This window comes from Hipposideros armiger, unplaced genomic scaffold (assembly GCF_001890085.2).
Source record: "Hipposideros armiger isolate ML-2016 unplaced genomic scaffold, ASM189008v1 scaffold_78, whole genome shotgun sequence".
Taxonomy (NCBI): domain Eukaryota; kingdom Metazoa; phylum Chordata; class Mammalia; order Chiroptera; family Hipposideridae; genus Hipposideros; species Hipposideros armiger.
The window spans coordinates 354,423-381,276 of NW_017731428.1; the positions used below are offsets into that span (position 1 = coordinate 354,423).

General features: G+C 42.2%; 1 long non-coding RNA gene across 1 annotated transcript in view; it reads left to right on the forward strand.

Annotated features, from left to right (window-relative positions):
• The window catches only part of LOC109383224 (uncharacterized), a 55,385-nt gene extending 44,226 nt beyond the window's left edge, over positions 1-11,159 (forward strand). The window contains exon 3 of the long non-coding RNA XR_002124106.1: positions 11,127-11,159. This is a non-coding gene — a long non-coding RNA (uncharacterized LOC109383224). The remainder of the gene's footprint in view (positions 1-11,126) is intronic.
• The last annotated feature ends 15,695 nt before the right edge of the window (positions 11,160-26,854 follow it).

Genomic DNA, 26,854 nt, shown 5'->3' on the forward strand with positions numbered 1-26,854 from the left:
TGTTCCTGTATCCTTTCCAGTGCCCACTTTTCCCCATATTGACTCTTCACCCAATCAGTCAATCCAGGGTTACACAAGGAGTGGGCTAATTGGGTTAGATAACCATGCACGGATCTATCCATTTGGCCATAGGAAAGCCCATCCTTCGACCAATCTCAATGTGAAGATGTCAATGGTATCGCATTATTAGCACAGGAGGAATCACTGTTGGAGATGTAAGTGAAGTCAGTCTCATTAGACCACACCATTGCTGCTAATGGAGGAAAGATGGAACAGGATCCCAGGGAGGCAACAAGAGTGTAGACTATAGGAGGCTATTGCTGTAGTGTGAATAAGAGCTCAAAGGACTTGCACTAGGGCGATTAGTAGCAATGGGGGAAATCGAGTCTGAATTGCAGAAATCAGACAACCCCGGAAATTTGCATCATTTAAGCAACTATTTTGTCAGAAACACACACAGCTAGGCACCACAGGGTGACTGTGTCCCATCCAAGCCTTGGCCAGAGTTGTCTAATTAGTGCACAAATCAGAGACAACAAGAGAAACAACAGAAATTTGCAGCCTTTATGGACCAGCTATTCTCTCAGAGGCATCAAAAGCCAGGTCCCCACAGGGAGACTGGCCCATCCAAGGCCCGGCCAGAGTTCTCCAAGTGGTGCACATATCCGAGACAAAAAACAGATAATACCAGAAAGTTCCACCATTTACGGAGCAGCTATTCTGTCAGAAGCACACCCAACCGGGGCCCCTCAGGGAGACTGTGGCCCATCCAAGCAACGGCCAGCGTTCTCCAGTAGTGCACAAATCAGAGATAAGGACAGACAACCCAAGAAAGTTGCATCATTTATGGAGCTGCTATTCTGGCAGAAGCATGGAAAGCCGGGGTCCTACAGGGAGACTGGCCCATCCAAGGCCGGCAAGTTCTCCAGGTAGTGCCCATTTCCGCCTTCTGGTAAACTTTAGCTGTTTGGATTGTATCACTTACACTCATGAGTTAAGGTGGCAAAGCAGCAGAGACTTTCCCAGCTATGCCTTCCCATTGCCTTGCACATTATAGGCACCTGGTACCAGTTTGATGAAATTGTTAATGGCTTCTATTTCATACTTTTCGTGTGGTGCCTTACCTGAAGCTGTGAACATCCGCTAAGGAGTTCTTGCTGCAGGCAAGCCTGTTGTAGTCATAGACGGGCATGAAGTCATGTTGTCAAGTAACACACACTTTATTAACTGTAGGTTCAAGAATCCTCATGAATAGAGAGAACCAATTGATGGTCGTCAGATGGGAGGGGGGTTGGGGGACTGGGTGAAAAATGGGGAGGGATGAAGAAGTACAAATCGCCTGTTGAAAAAACAGTCATGGGGATGTAAAGTCCAGCACAAGGAATGTAGTCAATAATATTGTAATAGCTATGTGTGGTGTCAGATGGGTACCAAACTTATTGGGGTGATCACTTTGTAAGTTTTATAAATATCTAATCGCTATTTTGCACACCTGAAACTAATATACTATTGTACATCAATATTATATTGACTGTAATTGGATAAAAAAGGATCCTCTCTATCTTCTCCTTGGTATTTTAAGATTATAAGAAATGGCTGACTATCCGGATTTCCTGCAACAAGACAACCTAGAACACTGGAGCAGATATGCAGGAGCTGGTGCTGACGGGATTTGAAGTCAGGTCTCATTTTGGCCAAAGGGAGATCTGGGGCCAGGTGGCAAGGTTGCTAGGATTAAATATTCTCCCTGTCTCCTCTCGGGTCCCTTGAACACATATAATGTCATTAGCACATCTTTAGTTGAAGGGATAGCCCAATAGCACAGAGTGCTTCAATTCTCCAGGTAGCACATGATCCATAAATATTTCATATGGATTAAGCAGTTGCAAGTCACTGCTTCTTTCTAGGAAGGCGAGTTGCATGCATTAGTTCATGTTTGTCTTGAATTAACATTTATTAGATTACCATTTACATTAAATTATATTAAAATATTAATTTAAGCATACATGGAGCAAATCCAATTCCCAACCATGGGATATTAGCAACGTGTTTGTTGAGTAATTAATTAGAGATTTATAAAGCATTACAAGCTCTTCCTTTATATATAACCAGATATGCCAAAGGTACCCTATGAGGAAAACAAATTATACTTTCTGAAGGTGATTTGGCCTCTTGGTGCATATCAGAAGTAATAGAAGATGTAATTCCCCAAATGTGCACTGCTTTCTTTGAAAACATTAATAGTGTACCCCAAACACTGGTATATACATACATGGAAGACATGTAGAATTCATACATATATTCGTATTCAATATACAAATTTTCTATGTCTGTCTTTTATGTATGAATGGAGTGCTTAAGTATGCCAGGCTTCACTCTAGGCAGTTCACATTGTTTTCATACTCAATACTTACAACATCCCCTGAGGTAGGTATCGATAGTCTTGCTTTATAGGTGAGGGTACGGAAGTTTAAAAAAGTTAAGTCATTTGGTGAAAGACAATTAGTGGTAATGATTAGTAGGGAAGCTTGACTTTGAATGAAAGTCTAACTTCACAGCCCTTATTTTTAAGCACTCCGTAATAAAACCTCCACTGTAAAGCATACTCTGCATTTATTCTACAGAAGTTGTAAACTCTTCCAGGAAGGATCCTTAGCAATCCACCCTAACACCACCACTTTACAAAGGAACAACCTGAAGCCTTGTGTGTTAGGAATATTTCACTTAGAATGACTGAAAAGCCCATCCAATGAGTGCAATTCTTAACCTAGCCTCATTGGAGCCATATACTATTCATCTTTTGTCACCCAGTGACTAACACAACAATGAGTATAAAAAATATAGGTATTTCTTGCATGAATGAATGCTCGAGTGAATGAGTGAATCAAGTTACTTCCTGCTTTTAATTCTTTGATGATTCCCTACCATCTTCAGGACAGAGTCCTATCTTATACCAGTCAGCACAGTCTACCATGATCAGCCCTGCTGAGCTCTCCAACTGGTCTTCTGTACTTGAGGACTAGGTACTCTGTGATGCAGCAGAGCTGAGCAGACTGACAATTCTAGAACACGCAGGGCTTGTCCCAGGCTCTCTGACTTGGTACACACTCCTCATGCTGGGTTGATGAGGTCTTGGGCTCCTGGAAATGTTCCCAGACAGAGGGGTTCCTTCTTCCTCCATGTTTTCTGTGGCACCCTTTGCTATCTCAATCTCTGTCCGTTTACACTTTAGTGTAAAGCAAACCATTTGACAGGGAGCTTGTGGAGGGCAGGGCAGGACTTAGCCATAGGCAAAATAAACATAAGTCTGCTGACTGAGTGTCTAATAAGTGTCAAACCCTTTGCATCAATGATCTCATCTTATTCTCTCAAAATCATGAGACAAATGTGTCCATCATTTAATATGCTGTGCATGTAAATGCTATAATGTTTTCTATCTCAAAATCCATAGATGCAATGCTAAATGTATTTTTAATTCATTCTTATTAAATATTATATTATTATATTCTTATGCATTCCATGGACAATCATATTCTTAAAAAACACGAGTAAGTTGGGGATCAAAGGTGAAAATAAGCAAAGAAAGGGAATAGCTTTTTTTTAGTATCTACTAGGTAGTTGTTATTTTACACACACCAGAACAAATTTCAGGACATCTAATTTTTATAGCAACGTTATAAACTTGGCCGTTACAGGCTGAATCATGTCCCCTCAAAAAGACGTGTAAAGTCCTAATCCCCAGCACCTCAGACTGTGACCACATTTGAAATAGGGTCTTTATAGGAGTGATCAAGTAAAAACAATGTCATTAGGGTAAGCTCTAATCTAATTCGATTGCTGTCTTTATAAAAGGGAAAATTTGGAGACAGGTACACATAGAGGAAAGACGCTGTGAGGCCAGAAATAATACCGTCTACACGCCAAGGGACACCTGAGGCCACCAGAAGCTGGGAGCGAGGCGTGGAAGAGGCTCTCCCTCACAGCCCTCAGAAGGAACCACCCCCACTCATACTTTGATCTCAGACTTCTGGCCTCCCGAATTGTGAGACCTAAATTTCTGTTGTTTAAGCCCCCCTCTCCCATTTATGAGTCTTTGTATGGCAGCCCCAGGAAACTAATACATTGGCATTTTAATCTCTGTTTTTTCAATGACTAAACTCAGGCTTAGGCCAAGTAACATGACACCTATGGGACAAAGCCTGGGTGGGAACAGAGACCTTCAGAGCCCCTGGATGTCAGCTCTGAGCTGTAAGGGACACTGGGAAAGCAGGCTCAGCACACAGCACCTAAGGGCTGGGCAGATGAAGAGGAAGGGGCAGCCCAGGAAGAGGTGGCGTCCCGGGAACCTGTACAGCTTGAATCATTTCCATGTCTTCCAACATCATGGCTGATTAACCCCAACCCGATCATGAGTATTGCTTTTCAATTTGAGAATTTTCCCTTCCTTGGGTCACAAATTGACCCTTTCTCATGTTTCTGGGGATTCTCTGTGTCAAAGGGAATTCGAGCTACTTATTCAAATGTGACTGATTTGCACGGAACATCAGCCTGAAGGATGACAGAACAAACCTGAGGGGACCACCTCCAATTAATCACAGCGATCAGTAAGTCAGGTTTAACCTTCCCAGAGTCACACGGAACATGTCACAATCGCAACTATTGATTCCTAGTCAGTGGATGCTGCAGCTCACAGCGCTCCAGGTAAGGGAAAGGAATGGAGTCTTTGTTCTCATGCCACCAGAGAGTTAAGGCCCTTTAAGGAAGGCATTTATTCTAGACATTTTGTGGAGGAATTCGGCCCTATTGTTTTCCAGCCGAATGGAGTTTAAGTTAGGTTGTTATTTCAGCATTCTCTTTGGGTGATTTATGCAATCTCTTAGATTAAGCCAGGATTTTATTCACATGCCCTAGGCATTGTGAAGGCTACTACTTGATTGCTTCTTCTATCTTGTTCCCCTGTGTCCCTTAGCAGGTGGCATATAGCCATGCACAGAGCAGACCCTCAGTAAATATTTGTCAAATAAATGAAAGATCCCAGGATTTGGAGTCATATAGGTTGGGTTCAGATTTGAACCCCATGTCGCCTGTTCCAGGCACTGTGCTAAGTACTGGGGAATCCAAGTGGGCAAGATTTGACTCCTGCCTTTGGAAAGCTCACCATGGGGGTAGGGCATACCAGAGGGGAGACAGGTATAGAAACAGATCTCTAGTGGTGCATAGGTAAACCCAACAAGGGAGCTTCAGCAAGTCCCCTTGGCTGCTTAAAGGCACTTGAGTCAGAGGGACCAGTAGGAAGTTCTGGTGTACTTCCTGACTGAGCTGCACTCAGAAAAGGAATTCCTATAATAAGCTATCTACTTAGACATAAACATTATCACATTGCCAAGGGAGAGAAGGTATTTTTATGGATCAACTCATTTGCTACCAAGAAGGTCCCGTGAGAAATTCAGTGTTCTTGGGCTCCCTGGTTAACCATTGGCTTATTTTGCTCTCAGTCCTTAGCATGAACCCTGTCTTTTATAATTCTAGTCCATTCCTGTAGGGTACTGAATGGGTACCTGAATGATCGGCTGGTTAATTCTTTCACAAGCATTTATTACTGTCTTACTCTAAGTCAGCCTCTGAGCTGAGTACTGGAGGAAGAGGTAGGAAAACCCACCACTCCCGGCCATCAAAGCTCATTATGCAGTCAATAGACAAGAAGTTGACATATAACCACCTTGGTAATAGCCTCTCAAAAGAACATACAGAGCAATAGTTTATGAGCAAGAATGGAATCACAGCTTCAATGATATCTAATGAATCTAATGACAGTATAATGCTCAGTTGATGTAAACCTATGCAGTCCTTAAAAATGAGGAGTGATTTATACATAATTTGGAAATGCTGAGTTGCAATAATAGGTTAAAAAAGGGCACTAAATTATTATGCAATGTGTTAACCATACAAGACAAGCTAGGAGTTAAAACAAAATGAGATTACCTATATAAAGTGCTAGAAGGATTTACACAGTTATGGAAAATGAATTATTTCCTGGTGTGAGACTCTATGTTTGCTTTTTTCTCCTTTTGAGTATTTTGAAATCGTATATGATTAGCACTGATAATTTTTAAAACAGGACTGAAATGCCAATCAGCGTTTGTTTTAAAATATCCTGTTCCTCTAAATGAATGAAGCAGTCTCAGTGTGAGGTATGAGTGAGGCTGTTTTTTTAAATGGTGGAGTGAATTATGTGATTCCGCTGATCTGTGATGGTCTTCATTAGACACAGACTTTTTTAGACACAGATGAGGCAAAATGCAAGACACAGAATTCACCGGGAGCTCTCATGATGTCTCCCAAGATCAATTGCCAAGCTTGCAACGTAAGGAAAAAGAAATCGGTCAAGGAAAAAAAAAAAAGAAGTGATAAAATCTGCTGTATCAATTGAATCACGATGTTTTACTTTCTCTATTTCTCTGTCTCTACTCTCTTTCTTCCTCTGTCCCTTTTTGTCTTTTATTTTCCCCCCAGCATCAACAGAGGGCATAAAATATTTAAGGATTTAACCTGCTGATAGGTATCAGCATTTATCTGCATTTCCCTTCAAGCTGGATATTGTCTAACCAACATTTTCTATTTATTTACATATTTATTTACCATCATAAGGGGCATGGAAAGTGTCTCAGAATCTGGAAAGTGTGGCTAAATTGTATTTTCCATGCTCTGTTCCTCTGTGATTCTTGCTCTTTGCGATTCCCATTATTTATGGCTCTAAGAGTTACCTGAAAATACATTTTTCTGATCAGCCCACGGTTCCTCACCTGTCTGCTTTCTTCTGGCTTTCACACTATGTTGGTGGACTGGTGACAAGGTCAGTGAGTAAAGACATCCTTGGGCAAGAAGGGCTCTCCTGGGTGAAGGAGAGCGATGTGGAGAGGCAGGCTGGCTTGGAGCTCAGCTCTTCTGACTTTTGGCCGAATGGGCCCATGTTGTATTGACTACTAGATTATTAGCTTCTTGAAGTCAAGGACAATGCCATTCATTCATACCCATTGCACTTAGCATGATGGCTGACATGCAAAACATATGCAATGAATGAATGAATGAATGAATGAATAGTAAATAAATAAATAAACAAACCTTTGGCATTCTACAAATGCTCAGTACCAAGTGAATGCTGATACTTTCACAAGTCTTTCTTTTTTTTTTACTTTCACAAGTCTTTATTGGGCAGAATTTACTACCTCCTAAAATGTATTAGTCTTGACTACGTGATTTATTTTGTAATATTTATATAAGATTAATATTACATTTGATATAGTAACAACAGTGATTTATTCATTCATTTATCTATTCCTGTATTCTGACGCAGACTGAGTGCTGCTCTATGGCGGGCTTTATATTGGGGTAAAGGAGATGACTTTCCATTTGTAATCATTTCCTCTCATGTGCAGGGAATTGCACTAACGTATCACTCCCGGGTCTTCTCTGTCCCTCACTCACTCCTCCCTAGGAAGGGGGAGTGGTATAATCTGATAAGTTACTTTAGAGTGCCTCAGTTGTACTCAGGGTATTTAGAGCAAATAAAGATGCTCTATGGAGCTTCTGAAAGGTCCCCAAAGATCGGAGCAGATCCGCCAATGGTTTTGGAATAAAGCCGTGCTCACATTTGTTAATACCTATTCTCCTTTTGAGAAAAACCCTTTGAGTTGCTCCTGAGTCCCAGGAGTGACTAAACATTTGACCAGCGTTAACAAGTAGGAGCTACCCATCAAAAACTGGCTGTTATCTGATATACTAAGAAAAAAAGCTGGATGAGTGCAGAAGCAATCCATCATTATGAGGAAATGATAGATACGAGCCTCAGCTGGAGCCGGTCAGGAAGATGCAGTGAATTGCCTGAGCAGGTAGCTTAGGCTCCTGACACCTATCCTCGTGTATCATTGCCTCTCCCCACAGACCTCTGGCTCAAGGATAGTTCCCTATGAGAAGTGAATCTTGATTACAGAGTTCCAGCTCCTGGTGATGATGAAGTAGGTCAGTTGCACTAAACTTCCTACAGGTAACAATGATACAATATGAACAAAAAAAGTATGTATATAAAACAGCTATTTGATCGCACTAGAGACCAACCAAAAGGAGGCAAAAACTTCAGAGAAGGAAGAAAGAGTTCAGGGCTGGCAGAAGAGCCGGAACGGTAGGAGAGAAATCCTGGAAGGGAATGAGATCCCAAATCTGAATAGCAAAGTTTCCCCAATCCTTGGCTGGTTGCTAAACTATGCATGGATTGAGGGGAGGGGACCCCAGTGCGCCCCATGAAAAAGCTGGAAGCTGGAGATTTCAGCTTCTGCAAACTACAAAGGCAGACAGTTTGGAATTTGAAGGCAGGCTCGTTAACTGCTTACTGGACTAAAAATCACAGAACGTGGTATCTAGACATATCCCTTAATGTGTCCAGTGTCTAACGTGACGTTTAGTGAGGCAAGGAAATGTGAACCATGGTCTAGAAAAAAACCGTCAGTGGAAGTTAAGGTGAGGGTGAGGGTCAGGGTTGGGCTTGGGTCGTCGGGTAAGTCATGATGTATTTTTTTATGTTTTTCAATGCAAAAATGCATCATGACTTTCCCAATATATATTACACACCTATATCTATAGATATGTAATATCTATAGATATTTCTGTCTCTCCAAGATGAGAAGAGAGATGATATTTTTATACTTCACTCAGACTGGTAAAATGATACCATGTCACAGTCTACTGGTGGTATCATTTTTATCAGTCTGAATAAAGTATAGAAACATCATCTCCCTTTTTTGTCCCTTGGATATTTACCTGTTATCTTTGTTATTAATTTCCATTGGATATCATTGTGGTCAGAGAATGCATTCTGTATGATCTCAATTTTTTTTTGTTTTTAAGTTTGTTGAGATTTGTTTCATGGCCCAGGATGTGACCTATTTTGGTAAATGTTCTGTGTGTACTGGAAAAGAATGTGTAATGTGCTCTTGTTGGGTGGAACGCTCTATAAATATCAATTAGATTCTGTTGATTAATGGTGTTACTGAATTCTTCTATATCCTTGCTGATTTTCTGTCTGGCTCTACCAACTTTTGAAAGAAGGGTGTTGAAGTATCTACTACCTTTTTGGATTTGTCTATTTCTTCTATCAGTTTTATCAGTTTTTGTTTTTCATATTTTACAATTCTGTTGTTTAGTCCATACACTTTAGGATGGCTGTGTCTTCTTGGTCAATTGACCTTTTTCTCACTGTGAAATGTCCCTCTCTGTCTATAATCACTTTATTTGTTCTAAAATCTACTTTATCATATATTGCTTTCTTTAAGGTTAAGGTTTGTATGATATATCTTTTTTAAAAATCCTTTTACTAATTATGTTTGAAGTGAGTTTGTTTTAGATGGCATACTAGATGGCATGTTTTTTTATCTACTTTACTAACTGTCTTTTAATTGATATATTTTTATCATTTAAATTTTATGTGATTATTGATATGTTAGGGCTTAAGTCTGTCATTTTTCTTTTGGTTTTCTGGTTGTTTTTCTCAGTTTTTCATTTTTGGTTTCTTTTCTTTTCTGTGGACTACTTGGATATCTTTTAGAATTTCATTTTGATTTGTAATGTTTTTGAGTGTAGGCCTTTGTGTAGATCTTTTAGTGGTTTCTCTAGGTATTTTATGTATATCATACTATATAGCTTATCACAGTCTATCTTAGTTGGAGAGCTTGGACTCTAGACTTAGAGGTTTAGACTTCTTTTGAGGGGAACTAATATTTTATAGTTTTATTATCTTTTAATTCTTTGTGATATCAGTAAGTCAGTTTTCATAGACTCACTTGACAGATGAGAATCCCTGGGTTCAGTGAGTTCAAATGACTGGTCTAAGATTACCCAATTTGTTAATAGCACTAAGAAAGCAGGTAATAAGATTTTTGAGTGGATGAGTGAGTCAGCACCAAATTTCTGATTTGTTGAGCAACAGAGGTCTGATATATTTCATACCTTTAGTCAGAGAAAGTAGGGGCCCTTCCATTTTGCCAAAATTGCAGACGCTCTGCCACTTTTCATAAATAACTCTCAGGATACCTTGACAAGCACAATGGTTTAATGGAAAATTATTTACCAGTGCTTTCTCCTCTTCTGTAGATGTTTAGATGTATTTTATAAGGTCTTTGACATTTAGAAACATGAAAAGCACTCTCTAATTTTGTGCTAATGTGATACCAGCATGTCTCAGCAGTAACCAAATATAGACAATGACAGGAGCTGAGCTCAAGGTAAAGTGCATCGTCACCTCTAGACCCATTCCCAAGGGATGCAGTTTCTCTAAAGTAAATTTCACAAGTTGGAAGGGCTGAGATTTCAGGCTCCTGAAAGACCATATATTGTAGACTCCTAGATGAGACCCTCCATTTCACTATCACTTGTACTTCTGGGAAACATTTAAAGCCAGCAATTCCCATCAAGTCTTCCTGTTAGTGGCATACTCTGCCTCTTATAAGAGACAAGCATGGGGCCCAGGAAAAAGGAAGCATGAGGCAGTGTTTTGATTTTCTTATCTCCAGTGAGCCTTACCCTGATTTCTCCTTGTCTACCTTCTCCATTGGTCATTGTCCTTGCCCCTCCTCTAAATCTGCAGCTCCAAAACCCACTTTGCATCTTCTACTTTCAGTTCTTTTACTCCCCCCCCCTCGGTCCTCTGTCATGTAGACCTCCAGACCCTGGTTCCTCTGTCTTCTTTTAGTTATCACCGTACTTCTTGCTTTACATCCCTTGCTACCCAGCTTAGCTCAATTATGTTCTCCCTGTCCAGCATTTCACTCATGTTTTAATAAATAGCATTTAATTGGTCCCTTGCCTGTATTGCAAAAACAAACCTTGCACCAATTTAACACCCTCATTTCTCATTTCAGTTGCTAGATAGATGAATTCTGATAGAGAAATAAAGCTCCCAGGGATATTTGATTTCATTACAAATTTAGAGTCTCCATTGGCCTTTGGTGCTTTCAGCCAATGCTTCTACATTTCTGTATGGTTCACACCATCTTCCATTACTTCAGCAACTATTTTAAATTTTCACTTTTTTGCTCAAACCTCCAACTTACTACCACTCCTGTTACTCTTGGCAGATGACTGCACATTCAACTTCACTAAGAAAAAAGAATCAAGGCCAAAGGTGAGATTTTTTTTTTAAATCAGTTTCATTCTCTGGCATCTGTATACTTATCTTTGTGTACATCCATGCTCTCTTCTCCTCTTTCTTATCTTGGTGAAATTCCCTTTGATCCAGGTACCCCATTAAAATGTATTCTGGATCTCATGGCATGCTTCTTCCTTAGGAACCTTCTACTCTACCAGGTACCCCCTTTTTCATCTGTATTTTATGGTTTTCTCATTTTCCTTTCAGAACAGAAATACACACATATTGGAAAACAAGTAAGCAAGCAAACAAACATGAAAACCATAGCTCTGGTTACCACTTATGTTCTTACTTTTGCTTCTTAACCAGCTTTGAAAACTGAATCAACCTTTAAATACTTCATTTTTCTTTTAACTTCCCTTCTATTGACTTACCAACTATAATTTGGATTCTGTCTCTGCCATCCCACCAAAATCTTCTTTCTATAGACACCCATGACCTAAGGATTACACCCCCATTCCCAGCAATTTATTCTTTTCTTTTTTTCCTTACTTTCTATTTCTGTTGCATGTGGAAATATTGATAGCTCCTTTATTCTTAATTAAATCAAATCAATTTATTTATAAATAGGTAATAAATTCACATAGTTAAAAATTCATAAGTGCTACAAGGGAAAGCAATAAAAATCCTGTCATTTACATCTCATTCCTGGGGGCAACCAGTGTTAGAAGTTTTGTGAGCCGTTTTGACATACAGAAGCAAAATTGCATACTTATACACATATGTAATATGCACACTCACACATAGTTCCCTGTTTTAAAAAATATAAACATCTGCTAACGTAGCACTATACATTTGATGCAAGAGCATGTACATTAGTCATTTGGAGAGATATTCAAAAAACCCTTCAAGAAGGTAGTCCAGTTGGTAATGCCACCAGCAATTTACACGTGCCTACTTTCTCACACTGCTGCTAAAACAGTGTTATCAAAAATTTTAATTTTGCCTATGATAGGTGAAATTTGCATCTCAGTGTACTTGTAATTTGTACTCAATGAAACCAAGGATACAGCGTAATGTTGAGTGTTTGATTTTACATGGCTCCTTCAAGTAATATTTTGTAATCTTTTATTTCTTAAGCTTTAGTGGAGTTTCTCATGAATTAACAAATATTTCAGGTAAGAAACATGCAGTTTAGCAATTTACTTCCATTCTTCCTTAGGTTCTTCTTATTTCTCTATGAAAATCAGATAAAATTAAATATAATGCTTTTATTCAAAATAACACTCCTATTATGAACACACTATTTTCTTAAATACAGCCTATCAATGTATCTGTGAGTTATTGTCTATATTTTATTTCTTTCTATTAATTTATATTAGAGTGATGGCTAGGTTGGTTTTCATCAAGTGTTGGCAATGCTTCTTTCTAGGTGATGTTAGGTAACTCGTTTTTACTAACTGTTTGCTATGGATTGAATGTTTGTGTATCCCCCCAAATTCATGTGTTGAGATCATGATCTCCCATGTGATAGTATTTGGAGGTGGAGCCATTGGGAGGTGACTAGTTCATGTGGGTGGAGCCCCTATCAAGGGATTAGTGTCCTTATGAGAAAAGAAAGAGAGCTAGTCCTTTCTTTCTTTCTGCCATGTGAAGATACAAGGAAAAGGTGTCTCTGTGAACCAGGAAGAGGGATCTCTCTAGAAACCCACCATGCTGGCTCACTGATCTTGGGCTTCCAGCCTCCAGAACTACGAGAAATACATTTCTGTTGTTTATAAGCTACCCAGTCTGTAGTACTTTGTTATAGCAGCCTGAAGGGGCGAAGCCACTCCTTTATACATATGTGGTATGACTTGTATTTTTCATAATGAGCATGTACTTTTGTTTTTTAAAAGACTAAAGTTACTATTCTCAGAAGACATGATGAATTTATCTGTCTAACAAATATTTTTTGGGCAGTGACTTTAGAGAGAGCACTGTGTTAGTTGCTATGGATGTCTGGTTTTCTAAGAGAATGGCCCTCCCATGATGTGAACACATGGTGCTTTTCTGCATTTACACCTGTGGGTAGAACTTTTCAGGTTATGGGGTAGCAATCCATGTTCATGACAATGGTCTTGAAACCTCAAGAAACAAATAACAATTTATGATTTGTGAATAAGTTTGCAGATACTTTTTTGCATCTGTCTCCTCTATTAGCTTTGTGACATGTGCAGTTTTTAATTATGCCAGCAAGTCACTGCTCAGAGACCTCCTGCGATTTGCTTAGGGTCCCCCAGCTACTAGGCAAAGCCAGGCCAAAGCCCCATACTTTCTTATTCCAAATACTGTGTTCTTTTCTTTTCCTCCCTCCCTCCCTCCCTCTCTCCCTTCTTCCTTCCTTTCTTTCTTCCTTTCTTTTTTTGAGTTTCAGGTTGTTTTTCATTACAATATTCTTTCTTTCTTTAAAATTACACCTCTATCAGCCTATGCTTACTTAAAGAGAAGATATCTAATATAATTTAGTATTTTTCTCCCTGATGACTTAGCGTCATCATTAAGTATAGTATGGTGCCTTCATGTAATGATGCCTTTAGGAACTCTGAGGACAGGTATTATTATTATTATTATTATTATTAATTAATTAATTAAAATGTATTGGGGTGACAATGGTCAACAAAACTACATAGGTTTCAAGTGTACAGTTCTGTAATATATCATCTATATATTGCATAACACTTTGTTTCAGTACATGGAGTAGTGTGTGGTCCATTTGAAAGACTTGCATGAAAATATAAAAATTATTGCTAAGAAGAAAGGTTATGTTTCAGTTTCCTTAACAACACATTTATGCTGAAGACCTCCTTTCTGTCATAAGTTGAGTTTTATTATTATTGTTGTTATTGTCAACCTAGGGCTTTCTGAGTATTATCTCATTGAATTCACACAACCCGATGAGGAAGCCAATAGGACTGGCCCCATATTACAGACAAAGAAGCTAAGAGTTGGAGAACTCAAGGTCAGAGAAAGGGGACATGCCAGAGCTGGGATTAAAGTCCCAGGAATCGTACTCTGGTACTCACATCTTAATCACTGTTTTTCTGTCCCCAGCTCAGAAAGGGGTCATTCCTCATTCAAGGTCACACCTGCAACTGGTTCAAAAAAAGGCATAATCACCTCATTCCTTTTAATTCTGTGGCTCTTTCCAACCCACTCTATTGGCTGGATTTGGGAACACATTCCCGATGCTGGCCCTTAGCCTTCTCCTGGCTAAACAGCTCAAAATACTTGGATCTTCTATTCTAGGAGCTGTTTTCCCTATCTCTAATAATTTGTCCTGGACTTTCTCATCACTTGAGTGGCAGTGGCTGAAACTGGGCCAAACCTGATACCTCTGTACTGGTTTGACCTCTGGAGGAATGCTTGCTGCAGGGTCAGGTATCCTCACACTGCTTGGTTCCTGCTGCCTCCCAGCATCATAGCACCTTCTATTAGGGAGGTACTGATTTGTAGTACTTCCTAGCCTCTAGGCACAGATTAAATGCAATTACACAATTTATTACTGTATAATCATTATATACCTGGGGCTTTCCAAACAATAAACCTTAAATTGCATTCCCCAAAGGTCAAAAGCAATTTCTCTTATCCTTGCTGAGTGCTTAATGACTTTATACAGAATGGAATGCATCCATATGAGGAATAAGTGCATATGGAAAATAATAGGTTATTTTGAAATGTGAACTGATTCAATTCCTGATTTAAAAAAATCCCACCATGTCCTTGGATTTATGAGAAGCCTGCTAAAGGGAGACATCATGCTGAACAACAGTAGTTGTATTCATTTTATAATCAAGGTTAGATCACCTAATTTAACATGCCCATGTGTCTTAGTTAGCTTGGGCTGCTATAACAAAGTACCACAGAATGAGTGGTTAAGCAACAGACACGTATTTCTCATAGCTCTGGAGTCTGGAAGTTCAGGATCAAGGTTCTGGATGATATGGTTCCGGGCGACTCCCTTTTCCTGGGTGCAGATGGCCGCCTTTCTGCTGTGCCCTCACATGGTGCATAAAGCGAGCGAGCTCTGGTTTCTCTTCCTCTTCTTATAAGGACACTAATCCCAACATGAGGGCCCCACCTTCATGAGCTCATCTAAACCAAATTGCCCCCCAAAGGTCCCACCTGTGATTACCATCACACTGGGGATCAGGGCTTCCACATATGAATTTTGGGAGGACACAGGCGTTCATTCCATGATACCTTGGAGAAGGTTAGGAAACTGAGGCCCAGCTAGTTGAAACGGCCTGAAGGAAGGAAGTTCAATTACAGACAGTTGCCTTACTTGTAGTTACAGCAGGCTGTGTTTCTCCCAGGAAGGTAGAGGGATGGAGGAGAGGATTATCAAAGAGAGATCCTATCCTGAAAGAGAAATAATGGATTCAGAACAAGATGGAATTATACCTGGGTTTCCTCAGGCCTCCGGCTGGAGGAAGCCTTAGGGTAGAAAGGCAGATACCCCTTTGGCAGTCACTGTGAAAACACTTTTTGCTCTCAACCTCTGTGCAACCACAGAATCATTTTTAACCCAATTCTCTAATTATTATTATATAACACTCAGGTACAGGAGGTGGCATTCACTTGCACTTGGGTCCCAGGTTGAGTAATGAAACATGTGTTTCTGGATCACCCCCATACACAATTACTATGTGTAAGCACTTGCTCCAAATTCTCCCCTCCTGGTTGCTTGGAGGGCTGGCTACACTGGCTTCCTGCATTTGTTTTTGGATGGCCACGCCTGGCTTTATGCCCCTCACCTCAGGGCCTCCCAGCTTTCTGAGCATCATATGCTCTCACTGCCAGCTTTGAGGAAGTAAAATGCTCATGCCCTTTGCATGAGTCACTGCCCTCATTACACCCTCACATGCTCCGAGAGCAAACCTACTCAAGTGATAGAAGAACTCTTTGCACCCCCACCACCTTTGTTTCTGAGTGAACAATAAAAGGATGAACAATTGATATACACAACAACATAGATGAGTCTCAAAATCACCACGCTGAGGAAAGAAGTAGATTTAATAAAAGGAGTACACACTGTTTGATTCCATGTCTACAAAGTTCAGATCCCAGATGGTCATCTGCCTGGGGCCTGTGGGCGGGTGCAGGGGGTACAGGGAGGGGTTGTCAGAGGGGCATGGGGAATCTTTTGGGGGTGAGGGTTACGACCATTATCGTGATTGTGGTGACGTGTACCCTGGGTTACACAGTTGTCAAAATTTAACAAGTTGTTTGATCCTTTTGGGTTTTGCTTTAAAGCTTTGTTAAGCAAGATAGAGCGGGATTTCATCGAGGGCTGTTTTTCTCCATTACTGAGGCAAAAGTATTCCAAATATTTTACCCAATACTCCATGAAATATGAGATTTTCCATTCTGGCTACTGGGAAAAGGAATTGTTCCTGGCCCCTTGTCAGCCGCGGGGAGTGGTTCTTCTCTTCCTTTTCCCGCTGGTGTCTGGTATTCTCCTCAAGGCCAGGCGCTGCTCAGTACTCAGCCAGACTCAGGGGTCCGTAGCTCTCCGGAGCGCCGTCTCTGCAGCTCTCCCTGCTCCAGTGCTGTGCCCTCCCAACTCCAGCCATTCCGGTTTCCCCACATCCTCAGCTCCGTCGCCTCAACTCGGGGCGACCACCGGGCTCCCCTGGGCTTCTCCTCCCTGTGCAGTGAGCTGCACTCTCCCTCCAGGCAGTGAGCTGCGGCCACTGTAGGGCTGTCCTCATTGCTTCTCATCTCTCGCTGTCCTTTATTGTCTTATGCTCAATGTCTTGAAAAATGCTGTTATATATATATATATATATACATATATATATATACATATATATATATGTATATATATATGCACATATATGTTGGTCTTTTAGATGTTTTCGGCTGGAAGGTAAATCTGGTCCCCGTGGCTCCATCTTGAGCAGAAGCAGATGACTCCCCTTTCTTTGGGTTTGGGAAATGGTTTGGATCATGTGATGAGCATTCCCTTTGAATCCTGTTCCTAAAAATGGCCTTTAATGGCACACCTTTCTCCTTTTCTGCCCCCATCAGTTAGAGAAGAGAGTTTAGACATTGCATTGCACATCTTCATTCTCTTCCCACTGACAGCATTAGGCAGCATTCTCAAACTGGAGGTAGAGACTAAATCTCACACAAAGATGTATGTGTGTGTGTGTGTGTGTGTGTGTGTGTGTGTGTGTTTATGTGTAGTTTTGCCTGCACAGTCCTGAGAAAAACTGAATTCGTTTTCAGCTTTAAAGCATGGAGTTGTCGCATGGTTATCTGGATTTGTGCTTCTCTTGGAGAGTCAGAAAACCTGACATCTTTTTTTTTTTAAATTTTATTGTGGAATTGGGAGGGGTGGGCAGCATTGGGGAATCAGGGAAGGAGAACAGACAAGTTGCTGTCCTTTTGTTCTTCAGTCTAGTTGTGGAGGACTTCGCTTCACTGGCCCATGTTGGTATTATCATTGCACTCTTCCCAGGTGAGGCAGATCAGTCACCAGCCTCTGGATGGCCACTCAGGGCGGCTCTTGGCAGCTCATACTGGCTGCCAGTTGCTCATGCTGGCTGCTGGCCACACACGGTAGCTTATGGCAGCCCACAGCAGCAGGGGCTACAGCCTACACCATCACCAGTGACTCATGGCAGCCCAGCTCCAAGTCGAGCTGTTGTTCACCATCTTAGCTGTAGAGGGCGCAGCATCATTGGCCCTAATGTGGGATCCGAACCGGGGCCCTGCTGCTCAGAGCTGGCATCCCAAACCAACTCCTAGCCAACGCACCACTTGGCCAGCCCAAACCTGACATCTTTGGCTCACATTCCCACACTGTCCCATTTGTCCGAAATGCATTAGCAGCTGCTCCCTTTTGAAGGGCGACACACTGTCCACTTTGACACAGGCCTCCTCAGGCACCCACCCCTCCTTTCTGTGACTTGACTGGCCCCAGGAGGCAGGAGGGCCTATTACCCCCAGTGTGGAGGTCAAGAGCCTCAACCCTGGAGGTCAAGGGTGCTGGCTCCAATCCCCACTCCGGCATTTTGGCAACTCAGTTGCAATGCCTGCTGTGTCCGCGTGTTCCCGATGCTCCGTGTGCACGCCTCTCTTCCTCCATGCCCCTTACATCTATCCTCTGCTCCTGTGTAGACTCTGGCTTTGCCGCCTCACGGGTTCTGCTTCCTGTCTAGGCTGTACTAGGCTTCAGATTCCAGGATCAGCTGCTCTTACTTTAGTGTATCTCACATCCCAACTTCCTTTAGAAAGACTTTCTGATGCATTCGGTAAACCATTATCCCTTTGGGGCATGTGCTTTGTACCAAGATAGCTCAGAAGCCAGAGGCCACTATAGATGACTGTTCATGGGCCTACTCGGGGGCTAATCCGCTTGGTTCACAGTGTTGCCGATCACATGATCAGCATCCTTCAGAAAAGACCCTGGGCTTGCCGCTAGATTTCTCTGTGCTGCTACCTCTCATTCACTTTCTATGCTACCTAAGACATTGAATGTATTCAAACAATAACTTCACAGTAATGATGATAGCAAAAGCAACAATCATCAACAGTAATAGCTACCCTTTGTCAAGCCCTTACTATTTTTTATACATCATATTCAGCATTTTGCATAACTTAGCTCATTGTATCCCCATAGTAACTCTAATAATATGGAGTGTGTATATATATATATATATATTTTTTTTTTCCATTTTAAGAATGAGAAAACACTCCCAGACAGGGTAAGTGACTTTCCCAAGTTCAAGTTAGGAATGAAATTCAACTCTGAACAGGTCTGATTCCAAAAAGCTTTGCAATGAGGCAAAGAGAGAAAAACCAAGGAGCATCAAGAGGGTACGTTGCTTAGAACAAACCTGGGGGGTAGGACTTATCATTTTCATGTCATGGAGGCTTCACAGGAAAACTAAGGAGGGCTTTGGAACCGGAAGTGGAAAGGGCACGAAGGGCATTCAGTGGAATCAAATTAGCTCCCAAGAAAGGCGGTGGATTTGCATCACGGAAACATCACAGCTTCCGGTACCGACAGATGAGGGTCCCAGCCCTGCCATTTACTTGTTTCATGACCTTGTGAGAGTCACTTAACCTCCATGAACTTCAGCTTCCTTTCCTTAAAATACAGGGAGCAGTATCCTGCAGCATTATTACAAAGCTCTCTTAACATGGTCTAAAGTTTATCAGATGGGGTGTTCAGGATTGATCAAAACACTCATTTCCGTTGAAGGGCTGCTCAGAGGGCTAAAAGTAATGAAGGCAAGTCAGTTTCCTGGGACATAGTAGGCACTCAATAAATGCTATTAAAGTTCCTTAATCCTGACCTGGAATCCCTAATTACAGGTTCCGTAATTGAAAGTTTGATGCCAAAATGAATTTGAGGGTGAAAACTGACCTACACGGATATGAGGCTACTTGTGAATCTTATACCCGTTAGATGTGATAATGGGGTCCTGTGAACTATATAATACATACAGCATATCATGTCTATAAGACCTGAAAATTTCTGAATTCTGAAGCTCCTCTGGCTTCAAGGATATTGGCTAAGGGACTGTGTACGGGTATCATTGTTACCATCATCCCCTATCTGCTTTGCTTGTTGCTTGATGAGTCCCTGCAGAAATAGCAGCCTGTTTTGTTTAATTTGTTCCCTCCAACCTTCAGCATAAATGCTGGGACATGGTTGGAAATGTATACATGCGTATTTATTATATGAATTAAAGAATGATAGGGTTGTGGTGATGAAGAAAACGAAAGTGGGGTCCCAGAAAATGAGAGAAGAAAAGTATGCTTTATTTCCTCCCCTTCTTTTCTTAGGTCTGTTAAAGGACTCTGAGTCTTTGGAGGGGCCCATGTAATTAGCCAGTGGAATGGGGAGGAAGGGCTGGAAGCAGCCCCAGAATCCTGAAAAGGCCGCTGGAGGAGCAGTGCTGGCAGCAGCGCCTGCTTCGTGATTTTCTGAAGGCACACAATTGCCTTTTTTGGAGGGCTGGCTCAGACTCAGCTGGTGCTACAAGCTTTGCAATCAGAATGCAAGGCAAAGCTGGGAAAATGCCACAAAGTGATATTGTATCTGCTTGTGGTCAAGTAGGGACTCCAAATTTGGACAGTGGAATTTGATGGGAAAATGGGAAATGCATCAGGGGTTGTTACATGGTGAACCTAAGATTTATCGCTACGGCAAGCGGCTATTTCCAGAGAAGCCAGCAAGTGGTGATAATATTTCTGCGAAGGAGGCGAGGAGAGGGAGAGGCCCACAGCTCACTGCTGATGTGATCAACCTGTTAAAATCTTTGAACAAATGGGAAAATCAAAGTTGGTCCACGATGCCTTTCAGATCACTGCACACCAGGATATATATGAACATTTAAAAAGCATGAAACCAATTGATTAGGACATAAACTACCAGAGGCAGTCGAAGCAATTGGACTGGGTGCCAAAATTGGATGTTGCCAAGCTTCTGTTTAAAGCTATTTACATGTATCTCAGTGAGAGTTGGAGGCCATAAATGACCAGCTCTTCACTAACCTCCCAGGGGCGTTTTAGGTAACGAGGCCATCTGAGACCTGAAATGCGGACCAGCTCAGCTTCCCTGCAGCTCTGTGATGTTGGGTTGCCTCAGTTTTTAATCTGTAGAATGGATCCTCTAACACTTTCCTCAACTCCTTAAGGGCAAATATGATTGTGCATAGGAAACACCTTTGTCAGATGCTGTTCAGGTGTGCCGAACAGGGGCCTAGGGAGGCCACCATCAAAATAAGCTGCCTTCAGTGTTAGAAGTATCTTCGTGGTACATGCACCATTGAGCCAGAGGTTGCCAACTCAAGTGCTGGCTGGATTTGATTCACAGCATTTAAGAATCAGGCTGTGTTACCTCAAGTTCTGGAATTCTGGCTTCTACGGGAAGATTGGAAGCTGTGGAATCACTGGTCATCACCCCAAAGAGCAGCACACGGACTCCGTGTCCGGAAGAGAATGGGGTGGGGGGTGGGGAATGGAGCCAGGGCTTCGGCAAACCCCAGAGTGCCTTGCGATGTGTCAGAAGGATCCTCGCCCACTCACATCACCTGCTTAGCCCACAGCGTCTGAGATTTTGACCCTGGCTTTAAGGTTCTTGGAGACCTCAGTTAAGATGGTAATGATTTTGGAGGAAGTTAAAACATCAAGCTATTATGGAGCACAAACATCTTAATTAAAATGTATTGAATAATAAAAAAAATAGTAATTTAGCGAGGCTGGTCCCAGACACAGGAGGGAACAGAAAGCCCAGATGCCACCTGGGGGCTAAGATGGGTTGAAGGTTGAGAATTGTTGCCAATGAGGGGTCCGTTTAGAATTCTAAACAGTAGCTGCAGAGGGCTGCCTGGGCTGTGAATAGCCCACACCTCTAGGCTTGGGCCCAACAAGAAAATATTTCATTTTATCTTCCTACCACAATATTACTAAGGGTTATAGGAGAGTTAATAATACCAACCCACAGAAGCCCTTCGTTCATTGCTGATACCTACATATGAACACACACCTCTGGCCTCATGTCACCCAACAAATGTGTCTTTCCCCAGCTGTCTTTCCTGCAAAAACTCTACTTCTAAACCATTTTTTTTGTCCCATGGACCTTTTTGCTAGTCAGGTGAAGCCTATGAATCTTTTGAGAATAATATTTTTAAATGTATCAAATAATGTCTATTATAATAAATATGAAATAACATGTATTATAATATATATTATATGTATAGTATTATTCCCCATGAATTATAAAATTCAAAATAAAAGCAATTGCATTTAAATGCAGTCATCAAAATATTTAAAAAAAACATTCGTGTTACAGTAATAGTTGGGCTTCTTTATTAACACATCAAGTAATAAGATTTAGCAGCAAGTTTAATAACTTCCATAATTTTGAAGTGCTAATGAGCATCAGTGACATTTTGTGATATTTGCAACATTGTAATGTGATATGAAAATACCTGTGATTTCCACTGCTGACAGTTACAGTTACTGTTAATAGTTCTGTGGTTTGTTGCTTACATTTGAACTTGAAGGCAATGTTAAATTTCAGTTAGCGATGAATGCAAATGAAGATGTAATTATATTCCCAGCCACGTACACAGATCCTTTAAATCCTCTCCTTAGGTGCCTCTTTTCTCTGTAAGAGGTAAGACCTGGGCTTTGGGGTCAGTGTTTGTGCCTCACTCTATTTCTACTTGAATGACCTTGGCCGTGTTACTTGATTGGGCTTCCCTTCCTCATCTCTAACTGGTAACAACAGTACCGTAATCGGTGCTATCATTATGGTACAGTTGCGGCATCATGACACCAGCTTCTCAGTGGAGTCTGGGCTGCTGTCCCTCCCACCCTGTGCAGCTGGCTGGCTGCTTTGTGTCTGTATGACTTTGTGCTGGGTTTACACATCTTAAAAGTGCAGGGCAGGTGTTCAGCAACCTGGAGAGCTCACAGTTGGATGAGGGGCTGAGTATTTGAATCATCTGGCTGAGTGTGGGGTGGGGACCCTGCTTTACTTTAATGTGGAACTACTTCAGAGGGTCACAGAGGAGCAGCCTGGCTCTGGCTTGAGGGTTTCAGGCACCGTGAATGAAAAGAAGGCTCGTTTTGCAACAGGCATCCTTGAGCCTGATCTGAGAATCAGAAATTCTGGGCATGCCTAACGTGCAGATGGTATGAAACCATTAGCAAGACGTTTGCTTTGTTATGTTCATTTTAGACTCTCTTTTCTTTCTTGTTCTTTTTGTGGACTAAAGGAGGAAGGTGGTGTGTGTGTGTGTGTGTGTGTGTGTGTGTGTGTGTGTGTGTATTGTTCCTGCCTGTTTGTGGGAAGCCTGGGATGAGGAGACATCATGACGTCTATTGCAGAAATCCGCCCCAGTCCCCACCTGAAGTCCCATGGAGACGCCCTCTCTTAGTCCGTTCAGGCTGTGATAACAGAATACCACAGGCTGGGTGCTTAAACAACAAACCTTTGTTTCCTACAGTCTGGAGGCTGAGAAGTCTGAGGTCAGAGTGCCAGTGGGGTGGGGTTCCAGTGAGGGCTCTCTTCTTGGTTTCCAGATGGCCACCTTCTCGCCTTCTTGCTGTACCCGCCCATGGCTGAGAGAGAGATGTCTCCTTGTGTCTTTCCAAGGGCATTGATCCCACTCATGAGGGCCCCGCCTCCCAAAGAACCCATGTGTAGATACGATCCTGTTGGGGATTAAGCCTTAACATAGGATTTTTCAGGGGGCACAGTCAGTCAGTCCATAGCACCAAGATATCGAGGTGTCTAACACTGGGGCTCAGGACCTGCTCTGAAGGAAGCTGTGGTGAACATCCAGCTTTCGGTTTGTAATCCCTGGAGGGCTGCACCTAGGCGTGTATGTTCCGGCTTCATTTGCATATTTTTCCCATGCACTCCTCATTCCAGCTCAGTGGAGTAGGTATTTCTCACCCTTACTTTACAATTAGGGAAGTGAAGGGACATAAAAATAACCCGTCTAAAGCTCCCACCTAGTCAGTGGTGAACAGAGTGGGTGGAGGCGTTTTTTCTTTTTTTGCCCGGAGACTCACCTGCGCATGGAACACACCTCTCTCTGGTGCTGTGAATGAACTCTGGCAGCTTCAGGATCATTGAGAAGCAGCAGCCTTATTCTCCCTCTCCCCCCCTACCCCTTCCCTAGGTATTGGAGCAGGTACAAGCTGAGGTTGCCTCAGTTGGCGCCACGTCCAGCCTGGATGAGGGTACCTATAAGGGGTGGCAGGACACCGAGATGCTGAGTGCCATGGAGATAGACGGACTTGCTCAGGAGCAGTGGGAGGTTCCTGCTGGGGTCTCTGAGTCACGAATGGTGACATTCTGAAGGACGCTGAAGTGTGGTGTGAGTGAGGAAGACAGTGGTGTGAGATATGAGCCATTACAGCTCCCAGATTCCCACCTGGGCGTAGGAACAGGGGAGGTCTGGAGAGACTGGGGCCGCCTACATTTAGAGCCCCACTATGTGCCAGATTCTACGTGAAGCACTTTGACACCGAGTATTTGATTTCAACCTCAGAACAACATTGCAAGGGAGGAATGATAGCTCCCAATTTACAGGCAAGCAAATGGGCTCAGATTAATAAAGTAAATAATCCAAGGTTCTGTATGCAGCGGGAACCAAAGAGAGGGAGAAATGCATATTAGTTATCAGTGCAGAGGGTGGAGGCAGACAGACAAGTTCTAGAGTTTCCCGCTCGGCAGCACACACTCCAAGCCCTATCTTCACGATGGTTTTCTTGAGTTAGGTGTTCCATGTACCATAGTAATCCAGGCTCTCACTGTGTGGACAGGTGCATGTGTGTGTGTGTGCACACACTCATATACACATATGTAAACACACATACATATGTGGGTTCATGCTACTAAAATGACATGGAGACAAATAAGCAGAATAATGGGATGGGGAGTGAGTGATGCTTTAGGTAGGGTGATCAGGAAAGGCCTTTTAGATAGCGTGGTACTTGAGCAGAGACCTGAATGAAATAAAAATAAGCCTCGTGAAGATCTGGGAGACAGGACGGGAAGCACCAATTCCTGAGAGGGGGCGTACTTGGCACGTCCATGGCACAGCAAGGCATCAGTGATCAGTGATGGGTGATGCAGTCGGAGAGATACAGCCGTGTTAAAGGACTTCGCTTTGTATTCTAAGTGTGATGGGCAACACGGCAGAGGTCTGAACCAAGTGGTGACATTATCTGACCTCCTTCTGGCTGTTGCGTGCAGAATAGACTGACGGGAAGAAAGATGGAAGCGGGTAATCAGATAGGAGGCTGCTGCCATAATTCAGGTGAGGGGTGATGATTACTTGGACTAGGACAGGGTTTGTCAGCCTCAGCACTTGTGACATTTTGGGCTGGATAACTCTCTGTTGCTGGGTCTGTCCTGTTCACTCTAGGATGTTTAACAGCATCCCTGGCCTCTACTCACCAGATGCCAGTAGTTCCCCCTCTCCCTAGAGTGATAACCCCAAATGTCTCCAGACGTTGTTCAATGTCACCTGAGCACAAAATCTCCCCCCGGTGAGAACCAATGGACTAGGATGTTGGTTTTGGAGGTTATCAGAAGGAGTTGGATTTGAGTAGGGTTTCCCCTCAAATAAACAAATCTTGTACTTTTTGCTAGTTTTGCTCAGATTAAAAAACATAATCTCAATTTAGAAAATGTTGAAATTATAAAGAAACAGAAAAATCACCCATAAACCATTACCTTCAGGCAATAGTATTGTTCAGTGAATTAGATGAAGGACTTAACAATTTTTTTCAATCAATTTGTAATATTTTTTACCTGAAATTGTAATTTAAATCCATCTATTTTCAGACATTTATAACAGTCATATAAAACATATTTAGCCTTAATCCCTTTATCTTATTCACCCAGCCCCCCAACCTCCCTCCTTATCTTTCCCTGTTCTTTCCCTCAGTTCTCATTTTTTTCCTTTGCACATTTCCCTTTTCCCTGTTCATCCCCCCTGGCTCCCCCTGTTGCTCTGAGAAGCTTCCAGCTGAGACCCTCAACAATCCCACACAGCTTCAGTTTGGTTCTGAGTCAGGGCAACGAAGATAAAATATGAATGGGCTTAGGAAATGGTCTTCCACGTTCATAAAAGAGAAAGAAAGAAAGAAAGAAAAAAGTGACACTGCTGCCAGGTCACCCAGAACAAGTTCCAGTTCCCAGGAGCCAGGGAAGAATTTCCAAAGTAAAAAATCAATGGCTATGAAATTACACATTAGTCCAGGGGAGAGTTCTCTGTCTGTTTTCCCAGCTACCATCCATCTTGCTATAGTAATAGTGGCACAGACAATTTGCTGCAGTGAAGTTGATCTATAAGTGTTTTAATTAAAGTTCTGACAGCCAATTGAAGCCTTTTTTATTTTTTGGATGTATCGTATCAATCTTTTCTGTCTGTGAATGACCATGCCTGGGTAGTTCGATCTATTAGGAGGATATAAGTTAGTGTTCTGGGTGCATTAACTGAGCAGGAAGCAGGGGACATCCATGGCTTTCTCTTTCTTTTAAGCTCCCCAAGCTCCAAGTGCCATAACGGCATGTCTTAGTAAATGTTTGTTGAACACAAGACTTGGTGAAGATTGCCCTGAGACTGTGGTGGAGATGGTGAAATTTGAGTTTAGGTCTGTTTGTTGGTGTCTCTTACAAGCTGTGTGCTCTTGGGTGAGATGCTAACACCTTCAAGTTTTAGTCTTCTCATTCTTAAATGGGGACAAATAACACTTATCTTGTAGGGTTGTTATGCACTTGGCACCTCTGTCTCTGCCATCATTCACCGATGTTTCCAGGCTACACAATTCATGGATGATTCCTTGGGGACAGAATTCCTCTTCATCCACCTTTCTGGAATGATCCGAAACAAAGAACAAAACATACATTTTAATGAAATACGAAGAGTGTATCAAGGATTCCACATAAGCCATGTAGTCAATGTTATGAGAGCCAATTTTGACTTTGAAAATTCTTGGATAACCCATCTGTCCACTTAGTCTTCTCAGCCTTAACCACTAACAGTTTTCCTTTTTTTAAAAGTGGGAATGTGAGACTGAAATGGGTCCTGCGTGCCTGTGTGGGTTCAGCCCCCCACCTTATCCCTTCAGCTAAACCTCTGACATCAGTTGTCACCTTTGCCTCCACCAAAAGTCATCTCGATTCTCAGC